At 51.4% G+C, this 11,560-nt stretch overlaps 1 long non-coding RNA gene across 1 annotated transcript; it reads right to left on the bottom strand.

Annotated features, from left to right (window-relative positions):
* Positions 1-5,819: 5,819 nt before the first annotated feature.
* Positions 5,820-9,958, bottom strand: LOC127043990 (uncharacterized). The gene is made up of 3 exons (XR_007772375.1): positions 9,892-9,958; positions 8,857-9,045; positions 5,820-5,904 (listed from the first exon to the last, which is right to left on the bottom strand). It is a non-coding gene; the product is annotated as an uncharacterized LOC127043990 (long non-coding RNA).
* Between the last annotated feature and the right edge of the window lie 1,602 nt (positions 9,959-11,560).

The following is an 11,560-nucleotide window of genomic DNA, read 5'->3' as shown; positions in this document are numbered from 1 at the left end:
AATGTTAGGCTTGACAAAGTCCTGGCTGGGATGATTTAGTTGAGGATTGGTTCTGCTTTGAGCAGGGGGTTGTACTAGATGACCTCCTGAGGTCCCTTCCAACCCTGATATTTTATGATTCTATGAAGACTTAAGATAGCTGTGTAGAGAACCAATGAGACACTCAGGGAGATTTCAGAATGGGTAGATACTTGGGGATTTAAGGTCTCTCTTGTAAAACAAAGGGAATGAACTTTAAAAAAAGGAAGATTGGTGAAAATGGATCCCATATTTCTATACAGAAAAAATACAGGTAATTCAAAATTTTACATCTTTTGTTCAATAACTAACTTGGAAGGGTCATATAGATAATATCAAAACTAAATGGAAAGATAGGATGAATCTGCTTAAACATATTTCTGGGAACAATTGGAGTGCAAATAAGAACATATTGATGTTGTATAGGGCGTTAATAGGAGGGGTTATAGATTGTGGATCCTAAGCCTTTTATTCAGCTTCTAAATCACCTCTAAAAAAATTAGAGCCAATCCAAGTCCAAGCTCTGTGAATCGCACATGGTGCAAGTATTATGACTTCCTTGTGTATGCTGCAGGTAGCAATTAGAGAAATGTATATAAATTTAAGGATGAAATTGTTAGATATAACCTTTTGGGCTACAGTTAATGGAAATAGTGAAGATAAGAGTAGTAAATGAATATATGAGGGCAGTTTGGAATTAAATAGACAAGAAGTAACAGCATCACAAACTCCTACATGCTCATGGGATCAAAAGTTGTGTAAAAGATGTGGGTGAAAAGGAAGGTCTGGAAGAAATTAAAATCTGTAGTCATGGGAAATCAGACTACAACTGGACAGTTGTCTCTACAGCTGTGGATTTGGAATTATACAATAAGAAAAAGGGAAGAGCAGGACCATAAAATATGACTATGACGTGAGTTTATACATGGTAAATGGGGTCAGCATTGCCAAATTTATAATGACGGCTCTAGAGATGACAGTACAGGTAGAGTGGGAACAGCCTTTTGTACCCCTGAATTTGGAATTAAAAGATCTGTGAGACTATCCAATTTTGTGGCCATCTGCAGCAAGAAGGTGTGGCCCCCTGCCGAGACGGGACAGGAAGCTTGAAAGGCGGGCCCTGCAGTTCAGTTAGAGGGGAGTTGGTGAAGGAGATAGACATGTCCCACGTGCTGCATAACCACACGCCTGAGGCGAAGCCCTACAGGGCTGAGAATCCAGAAGGACTGCTGGGTCGGCCAACTGACAGGAGCACGGAGGAGCTACTGGGACTGCCTCTGGTTGTGTACCCAGGGAGATGAAGGCCCCCAGTGAGATAGGTACACAGCAACAGGGTTGTAGGAGGTAGCCAGGGATACCAGACAATCGCCTGAGCCCAGAGATGCTACCAAGCCTACTGCTCGCCCAGTACCCTGAGGAACTGCCAGGCCTACCTTGTGCCAGTTACCCTGAGGAGCTGCCAAACCAGCCGCTCACCAGCTACCCCAAGGAGCCCATGGTGTGTGACCCCATTGAGGATGCTGTCCGGATCTAGGTACCTCTGGAGGGGGAGGTAGGAAGTAGCCCAGGGGCAGCCAACCCTAGTCTTGTGGCAGCACTGCCAGAGCCAATGTCAGTGTGTTGCGGTCAGGATCCCCACTGACGCAGCAGTGGGTTTTCTGCCACTGCTAGGGCCCCGGGCTGGGACACAGTGGAGTGGGTGGGCCTGCGTCCCCCCTGCCACCCACCTCACAGGTGGCCGTCTCCCCCTCTCCCCGGCTGCTCAGAGCCAGGAGCCTGGGGTTTGCTGTTCAACCGTTGCTCAGCCCCTGCATGAGGGCCTGAGCTACTGACTGTTTGTTGTCCCACCCTGACCCAGGGCCTGGGCCTGCTCATATTGAACCTGTTTGCTCAGCCCTGCCTGTTTGCCGCACAGCCAAGCTAATTTCCCAACACACCTGACCCAAGGAGGGGGACGAGCCAGACCTACAGGGATGTATGCCCATCTATGATTATATGTCATAGACAGTCAGGATAATAATAATGGCAATTAGAAAGGGAACCTCGGAAAGCTGGAGTGACTTACTCAATAAAATATTGTTATTAACTACAGAGAGTATGCACATAGTCATAGTGTGAATTCCAGTGCATGTCAGGATACTGGGCAATGAAATTGCAGATAAAGCAGTGAAAAATGTATTGAAATGAGGAGGTTGATATAATGGATTTCTAAAGTTTGGTTAAGAGAGAACTTATGAAGAAATGGCAAGAAATATGGACCAAAGAGCAAAAAAATCAAAGGTTCTATGACAGGGATGGGCAAACTTTTTGGGCCGAGGGCCACATCTGGGTGGGGAAATTGTATGCAGGGCCGGGACAGGGAGTGCGGTGTGCAGGAAGGGGCTCAGGGCAAGGGATTGGGGCAGAGAAGGGGTGCAGGGTGCATGAGGTGGCTCAGGGCAGGGGGTTGGGGTGTGGAGTGCAGGAAGAGGCTCAGGGCAGGAGGGGTGTGGACTGCGGGAGGGGGCTCAGGGCAGGGGGTTCGGGTGTGGGATGTGGCAGGGAGCTCAGGGCAGGGGGTTGGGGTGCACAGGGGTATAGGATGCAGCAGGGATCTCAGGGCAGGGGGATGGGGTGCAGGGTGTACGAGGGGGCTCAAGGCAGGGGACTGGGGTGCAGGAGAGGTGCGGGGTGCAGGCAGGGGGCTTAGGGCAGGGAGTTGGGGAGCGGGGTACAGGGGAAGTTTGGGCTCCAGCCCGGCACCGCTTACCTCAAGCGGCTCCAGGGTGGCAGTGGTGCGCATCGAGGCCAGGGCAGGCTCCCTGCTTGCCTGCCCTGTCCTCGGCCCCACTCCATTCCCAGAAGCGCTGCGGCCCCTGGGGGAGGGGGGGGAGGGCTCTGCATGAACTGCCCTTACCACGCCTCCAGATACCTCCCCCAAAGCTCCCATTGGCCACAGTTCCCCATTCCCAGCCAATGGGAGCAGTGGGGGGCAGTGCCTGGAGGTAAGGGCAACGCATAAAGCCTCCCCACCTGGGGGCTGCAGGGACGTGGTGCTAGTGGCACCGTGGGTCAGATCCAAAGCCCTGAGGGGCTGGGATCCGGCCCACGGGCCGTAGTCTACCCACCCCTGTTCTATAAACTATGTTCTATACTGGAGGATAACTGTATACTTAATAGCTAAGATAGAAGAAGTGACATAATTGTATTTAAAGTGCTAATGAGACACTGTGACCTGAATGGTAACTTATATTTACCAAACAAGCACAAAGATGGATTATGTGACACATGCGAAGTCCAAGAAACAGTTGAGCATCTGTCCCTGCATTGCCACAGCAATTACACAGAAAGCATCTTTCTGAAGAACTGAGATTCCTCAAGGTGAAAGAATATAGCCTGAAAGGATTGGCAAGAATACTGGGAAAGACTTAAAAAAGCTTAAGGATACAGGACTGGGTGAGAGGATATAGGTATGTGGGGGGGTTATTTATTTAAATTATTTATTTGCTCATGTGATAACTACAGTAGGTGGAGGCCATAGACCCACATTGCTGAGGATGCTGTGCCATAAAAGGATGGAGTGAAAACTGCAGTTGCTGAAGATGAGGAAATGATCTTGGGAGGACAGCCAGGAGCTCACAAAGAAACCCCAGATTGCTGTTTCTGTTCACAGCCCAAGACTGTAGTTCCAAGTTGGGGAAGAGTATAGACTACAACTACTCTCTCTCCTCAGGTCTGAGGACCTACTAGGACTTTTACTTTTCAAGGCTACTGGGAACTGTAAGATACAGGCTGGGAAGGGATAGGGCACTTAATGAGTTCCCTTGTTCAGAATGGTGAGAAACTTGCAGGGGGATGGAAGGGCTGTGAACTTCTCTCTGAAGAGAGGGGCAAATCATGTATAGTTCAATTTTATTGATTTATATTGTGGGATTTTGAACTAGAAAATGTCCAAAACAGATCCTTTGGGGAAGGGGTGTGAAAAGTGAAAACCCTCTGGGCAATAGTATGACCAGGTGTCCGGTTTTCGACCGGAACAGCCAGTCGAAAAGGGATCCTGGCAGCTCCCGTCAGCACGCTGACCAGGTCATTGACTGTCCAGTTGGCAGCACCGCGTACCACATGGATCCCAGGAAGCAGACGGCATGTCCCCCCTTCGGCTCCTATGCATAGGGGCAGCCAGGGGGCTCTGCGTGCTTCTCCTGCCCCAAGTGCCATCTCTGAAGATCCCATTTGCTGGGAATCGCAGACAATAGGAGCTGTGGGGGATGGTGCCTGCGGACAGGGCAGTGTGCGGAGCCACTTGGCTGCGCCTCTGCGTAGGAGCCAGAGGAGGGACATGCCACTGCTTCTGAGACTTGCTTGAGGTAAGCACCACACGGAGCCTGCACCCCTGACCCCCTCCTGGGCCCCAACCCCCCACCCCAGGCTTGATCCCCTCCCACCCTCCAAACCCCTCAGTCCCAGCCCGGAACACCCTCCTACAACCCAGCCTCACCCCAGAATCTGCACCCCCAGCCAGAGTCCTCATGCCCCCACACCCCTACCCCTTGCCCCAGGCTGGAGCCCTCTCCCATACCCTGAACCCTCATTTCTGGCCCCACCCCGGAATTCCCAGCCCAGAGCCCATACCTCCTTCTACACTCCAACCCCCTGCCTCAGTCTGGAGCCCCCTCCATACTCCAATCTTCTCAGTCCACCCCCCAGTTTGGAGCCCCCTCCTGCATCCCAAACCCCTCATCCCTGGCCCCACCCCAGATCCCATACCCCCAGCCGGAGCCCTTACCCTCTCTCACATATCAACCCACTGCCTAAGCCTGGAGCCTCCTCTCACACTCTGAACTCCTCATTTCTGGACCCACCCTGGAGCCTGCACCCCAGGCCAGAGCCCTCACCCTCTCCTGCACCCCAGCTCCCTGAACCAGTCAGGTGAAAATGAGCGAGCGAATGAGGGTGGGGAGAGTGAGTGACAGTGGAAGGGGGGATGGAGTGAGCAGGGGTGGGCCTCTGAGAAGGGGTGGGGCATGGGCATGGCCTCAGAAGGGGCAGGGCAGGGGTGGGGAAGGGTGTTAGATTCTGTGCAAGTAGAAAGTTGGCAACCCTACTGGTCAAGGGAAGTTAAGGATTATTTTCAAAGAACTTGGCAGGTGTGGGTTCTAGTTCCTGGATCACTAAGCAGCTTGTACTTAGTTGCCTATATCTGAGAGAGGGGTGGGTTTTAGCACACACCCCTCTCATTGGCTACATAGGCTACTTCCTGCCTCATATGGAGGCTTTTGTGGATTGCATCCTAAAGCACCTCTCTCTCTCCATTCATTTTATAGGGAGCCTAGGTGCCTAACTCTGTTTTGTGGACTGCAGTGTTCCTGTGATTTTTTTTCTAAGCACCTAAAAGTTAGGTACAACATTACAACACCTAATTTTCTTCATGGATCCTACCCATAATCCCCACCCTTTATAGCTCTGTTAAGATCCCTCTTAATACATTGAATTCAGTTTTGGGCAAGTCAACTCAGTACCAGAAAAATGCCAAAAATTGGAGAGGATTTAGAGAATGTTATTGGCAGGAGGATTGACTGGCTGAATTAATAGCTCTCACTTTCTATCTCCAATGTTTATGACACACAAACCACCCCCTCCCAGGAAGCTATATGCTATGCACTATTAACGTTCTGCAGTTGGATACTGTATTAATGTGAAAAACAGTAAGAGGTTAAATTTCCCCAAGTGGCTTTCTATGTCCACTGTGGAGGAGGATTTCAGATGTCATTTTATCTGAGAATCTTTACTATATATAAAAATTAAGTGATACATTTGCACCAAAAAGAGAATATTTAATCAACAATAAAGTAGGCTAAAGCTCTAATATGTGTGGGATAACGATATCTTCATCAAAAAGAGTAGAGCCTGTAGGGGAAAATGTATAGAATCAGTGGAAAACTTCATATTTTTATGACTTCCACTTAAATTTAAAGGTGATACTCCCGCTATCTCTACCCCCATAAGCTTCTTGACACTTTTAAATAGCTACTGTGAATGCTACTGGTGGCAGATATGACAAGACCCTCAAATTATATATCTCAAAACACAAAAAAAGTGCCATAAAATCTGGAGCTATGTCCTTGTCAATAGTTCAAAATTTCCAAGACAGAAATCATCCAGTTTCATCACTGCAACTTATTGGAACTGATTGGGTACAAAGACATCATGGTTGGAAGAATGGATTCGACGTCTCCATGAACTTTCCTGGATAGTTATGCTGAACATATTGGGCAAAATTCTGCTCTAATTTTCACTGATATAAACCTGAACTAACTCCATTGACTGCAATTAGGGTGACCCGATGACAAAGGTGAAATATCAGGACACGCGGGGGGGGAGAAAAAAATAAAAATGCTTTCAGAGGCCCCCCCACACCAGCTCACCTTGGGACCCCTTGGAAACCTGAAGCATAGTCTGTGGGCCCCTGGGGTTGAAAACCACTGCCGAGTTCAGCCAGCCCCTCCAACTGCACCGCAGGTGTCAGGGGAGCCCAGCAAGGGACAGGCATGACGGGGACCACAGCCGAGCAGTACAAACAGGAGCAGAAACGGGGTCCCAGCCATGGCACTGTGCCCACAAAAGGGCTGCCCAGAGGATTCAGAGGGCCTGGGGCAAAGCAATTTCGGGGGCCCCTTCCATAAAAAAAGTTGCAATACTATATCTCATGAAGGGCCCCTGCGAGGCCTGGAGCAAATTGCCCCACTTGCCCCTGCTCCTGGGTTGTCCTGCCCATGGAATTCTCCAGCAGTGGCTGCAGCGGGTGGGAGGCGGGCCGGGGGGAGTCAAGCTCGGCCAGGGGAGCAGTGGCAGCTCCCTGCAGCACTCGGTGGGGGACTGGCGCACCTGCAGGGCAGAGTCTTCTTGTGACAGCCGCTGCCAGGCAGCACAGTCCTGTCTCCACCCAACTCTATAGTGGCTGCAACAGCTGAGTGCACTCCAGCTTGGGGCTGCCAAGCCCATGTGCAGTGCTAGATCCCCGGGGCAGCCTGGCTCGCTTCCCTACCTGCCTCCCTGCCCAGGCCAGGCTACTCCATGAGCCATGGGCACGGTGCAGGAGGCCCAGGCCTGCCTCGCCTTCTACCGGGGGCTCAGGTGAAGGGAGCTGCTGCAGGATCTCTGCTGGGCCATGCTCACCTTCCTGGAGAAGCTGGAGCAGTTTGCAGGGTGAATGCTGGGTGCCACCCCCTCCCTCCAGTGCTTGCGCCGCCATACAGCTGATCAGCGCAAGCCTGGGAGGGAGGAGGAATGCGGTGTGCTTGGGGAAGAGGCGAGGCGAGGCCAGGGCTGGGATTTGGGGAGGGATCCAATGGGGCAGTGAGGGGGCTTGGAGCGGGGCCAGGGCAGGGATTCGGGGAGGGATCCAATGGGGGAAGGAGGGTATGGAGTTGGGGAGGCGCGAGCCCCTTCGGGCTTTGCCTGTGCATCGGAGTGGAGAGCAAAATTGCTTAAACATTGGTCGGGACATGGGACAAATAAACAAATATAGGGACAGTCCCGATAAAATCGAGATGTTTGGTCACCCTAACTGCAATAGAATTACAATGTATTTATCTGTATAGTTGATGAAGTCTGTGGTTGGTAACTCAGAAAAATGTGAGCAATTAGATAGGCTATGGAAGGGTCCAGTCTTGTGAACCCTCTAGATCTGGAACAGTTGTCTCTAAGAGAATGCTCTGTACATAAAGGGTTTTGTAGGTCTGGGTCCAAGTCTTATTCACACTTATACACATCAATTACATCTTTTTAAGTATTTGATATTAGTCACACCTTAACCTCCAAGCGGGGGCGGGGGGCTGGTCAGAAAAAATTACCAATGGCTTTGCTTTGAGTTACTAGTATTTCTGCACTGGAACACCCCCATTACTGGCAGTACCTATAGGTTTTCAAAACAGTTTGTCTTATATCCAGAAAATAATTATCAGTAATATTGTCATCCCATTTGGTGAGCAGTAGCAGATTTCTGGGACCTTTTAGGTCAAATTCCTGTTTGCAACAGAAATAGGTGGCTGTGATGGGGTATACAAACCCTACATTGGCCAGGAAAACTGCTGTGGGCTCAGCCCAATACACCTGCAAGAGTTATCAGACTATAAGTAGTCTATAATATATAAACAAACTACAGCAGCTGGAACCCCAGAGCGGTGGCAGGCTGAGTGGCTCTGGGATTTCGGCCACTGGCTCCTGCCAGCTGGGGTCTCAGCCCGTTGCCAGCCTGGGGTTCCTTCCCTGATGCCAGCAAGGGGTGCTGAGTGGGGCTGCAGTGGGGGGGACCCCAGCTGGCAAGGGGACAACAGTGGGAACCCCAGAGCAGTGGCGGGCTGAGCGGCTCTGGGGTTTCGGCCACTGGCTCCTGCCATCTGGGGTCTCAGCCTGTTGCCAGCCTGGGGTTCCTTTCCCCAGGCCAGCAGCAGGTGCTGAGTGGGAACCTGGCTGGCAAGGGGCCATCAGCGGGAACCCCAGAGCAGCAGTGGGCTGAGTAGCTCAGCCCGCTGCTGCTCTGGGGTTTCGGCCACTGGCTCCTGCCAGCTGGGGTCTCAGCCAGCTACCAGCCTGGGGTTACTTCCCCCAGGCCGGCAGCAGGTGCTGAGTGGGACCAGCGGCAGGACCCCAGCTGGCAAGGGACCAGCAGCAGGAACCCCCAGAGTGGTGGTGGGCTGAGTGGCTCAGCCCACCCTGCATCCCATCAAAAATCATCTCACATGTCACCTTTGGTACACGTGCCATAGGTTGCCGACCCCTGTGCTAGCCACTCCACTCCACCAGCCACCCTGCTATCCACTCCATTTCACTTGCCACGCCTCTCCACTAGCCACTCACCAACTTGTCTTCAGGCCTCCTCCTTCTTAAACACAGCTCTCAGCAATCTCCATCTTTAGTGACTGCAGCTGCCTGTGATTTTAGCTGGTAATAGGGGAGCCTTAGTACCAGTGCACCACTAGCCCAAAATAGACCTGATACTTAGAGTTAGGTATCAGTGATTTCGACTCTGTAGCACAAACCAAGCCCCTTAATGGAATCAAAATTAGCTCTGTTATTGCACCAGCCAGCCTTTCTCTCAAGTGACTGGTGGGTTTGGAACCCATGTCCCTTGCCTACTGAGCGCTACTTAGGTGAGGGTGAGTCCCACCATCATAAATTGCCAAGTACAGTTCTACTGTCCTTGATTCACCTAACCAGGATATGACTCCTGCACCAATAACAAAGAGACTGGGGAACCCACAGCAGTCAAAGTGACCATTTGGGCAAGCAGTCCATCATGCTAGGTAGGATGGGTGTGCCCGTGCAATGAGATCAGCCTCTGATGTCCTTTTCCATAGCTCACCACCAGATGTCAGGGGAGAGCTCATTCTGACTGCTTACACCCTTAACAGCCCTCTGGGTTCAGCCACTGTAGAAGCATCTTAACTCTTCCTATGTTCCCAGTGTGCCTAGAACAACAGGTCCCGCATCCTGATTGGGCCATCTGGGTACGGTGAGTACGAGCCATGGAGAGTACGAGCCCCGGCACTGGGCGGGCAAGAGGGGCTGGCAAGGGAACTGCTCCCCCAGGAGGGAGATGGGGGGACTCAGCTGAGGAGCCAGGATGGGGAAGGGACTCGGCTCCTTACCTGGCCTGCAGCACCTGGTGAAACATGCTGAAGCGGGGCATGGGGTGGGGACGCTACCCCCTACAGGGGCGAGGAGCCAGCCGGGGTCCCCCTTGAGCCAATAAACTTTACATGGCCCACTCGCGTGGCCCCGAGCCACTCTCCCCCACCGCTGCTGGAGTCCGGAACCCCCCCGTCTCCCTCCTGGGGGAGCAGTCCCCTTGCCAGCCCCCCTTGCCCGCCCGGTGCCGGAGCTCATACTCACCACCAGCTCCAGGAACTGGAAGCTGTGCCACCACCCCCTCCCTCCAGGCTTGCGCCGCCATTACAGCTGCAAGCCTGGGAGGGAGGAGGAATGTCACGTGCTTGGGGAAGAGGCAAGGCCAGGGCGGGGATTTGGGGAGGGATCCAACAGGAAGGAGGGGGCGGAGTTGGGGCCGGGGGGGGTGAAAGTCCCTCCGGGAGGGAGAAATTGCTTGTTTGTCCCCTCTCCCGACCGCACATGGATCGGGACACAGGACAAACAAGCAAATATCGGGACAGTCCCGATAATATCGGGACGTCTGGTCACCTTATCCCCAGTCCTGCGGATTCGGCTGCATGCCTGCTGGAGGTCCGCCGGTCCCGCAGCTTCGGCAAACCCACTGCCAAATTGCCTCTGAATCCGCGGGACTGAGAACCTCCTGCAAGCAAACCGCTGAAGGCTGCCTGACTGCCACCCTCACAGGGACCGGCAAGGCGCCCCCTGTGGCTTGCCACCCCAGGCACGTGCTTGCTGCACTGGTGCTGGAGCTGCTGCTGGTAACAAATTACTAATGATACACACTTACATAAGAATGGGCATTCTGGATCAGACAAACGTGCCATCGTGCCAAGTATCCTGTCTTCTGACAGTGAGCAGATACTTCAGTGGGAATGAACAGAACATGACAATTTCAAGTGACCCATCCAGTCCTAGTTTCTTGCAGTTCAGGGTTTAAACTGTAGGGACACCTGCAGCATGGAATTGCATCCCTGATCATTTTAGGTCAATCAATGGTGGTTACCCATCCTCCATGAACTTATCAAATTCTTTTTTGAACCTAGTTATAGTCTTGACCTTCAAAACATCCCCTGGCAATGAGCTCCACAGGTTGGCTGTGCCTTGTGTGAAGTTCTTCCTTTTGTTTTTTTTAAACCTCCTGTCTATTAATTTCATGGGTGACCCCTAGTTCTTCTATTGTGTGAAGGAGTAAATACTTCCTTATTCACTTTCTCTGTACCATTCGTGATTTTTACAGACTTCTATCATATCCCCCCTTAGTCATCTCTTTTCTAGGCTGAACAAGCCCAGTCTTCTTACTCTCTCCTTATATGGAAGTTGTTCCATTACCCTTATCACTTTTTTTCCCTACTGTGTATCTCTTCCAATTCTAATCTTTTCTGAGATGATGGGGTACCAGTGTTGCACATAGTATTCCTAGTGTGGGCGTACCATGGATTTATAGAATAGCAGTATATTTTCTGTCTTATTTATCCATCCCTTTCCTAACGATTCCTAATACTGTTAGCTTTTTTTGACTGCCGCTGCAGATTGAGTAGAAGTTTTCGGAGAACTATCCACAATGATGCCAAGATCATTCTTGAGTGGTAACAGCTAAGTTAGAATTTTTCATTTTGTACATTATAGTTGGGATTATTTTTTTCAATGTGCATTACTTTGCATTTATCAACAATGAATTTCATTTTCCATTTTGTCATCTAGTGACCCAGGTTAGGGGGGAGGGATAGCTCAGTAGTTTGAGCATTGGCCTGCCAAACCCCAGGTTGTGAGTTCAATCCTTGAGGGGCCACTTAGGGATCTGGGGCAAAATTAGTACTTGGTCCTGCCTAGTGAAGGCAGAGGGCTGGACTCAATGACCTTTCAAGGTCTCTTCCAGTTCTAGGAGATAGGA

The sequence above is a fragment of the Gopherus flavomarginatus genome, chromosome 2 (genome assembly GCF_025201925.1).
Source record: "Gopherus flavomarginatus isolate rGopFla2 chromosome 2, rGopFla2.mat.asm, whole genome shotgun sequence".
Lineage (NCBI taxonomy): Eukaryota > Metazoa > Chordata > Testudines > Testudinidae > Gopherus > Gopherus flavomarginatus.
This window is presented reverse-complemented; position numbering and strand designations above follow the sequence as displayed.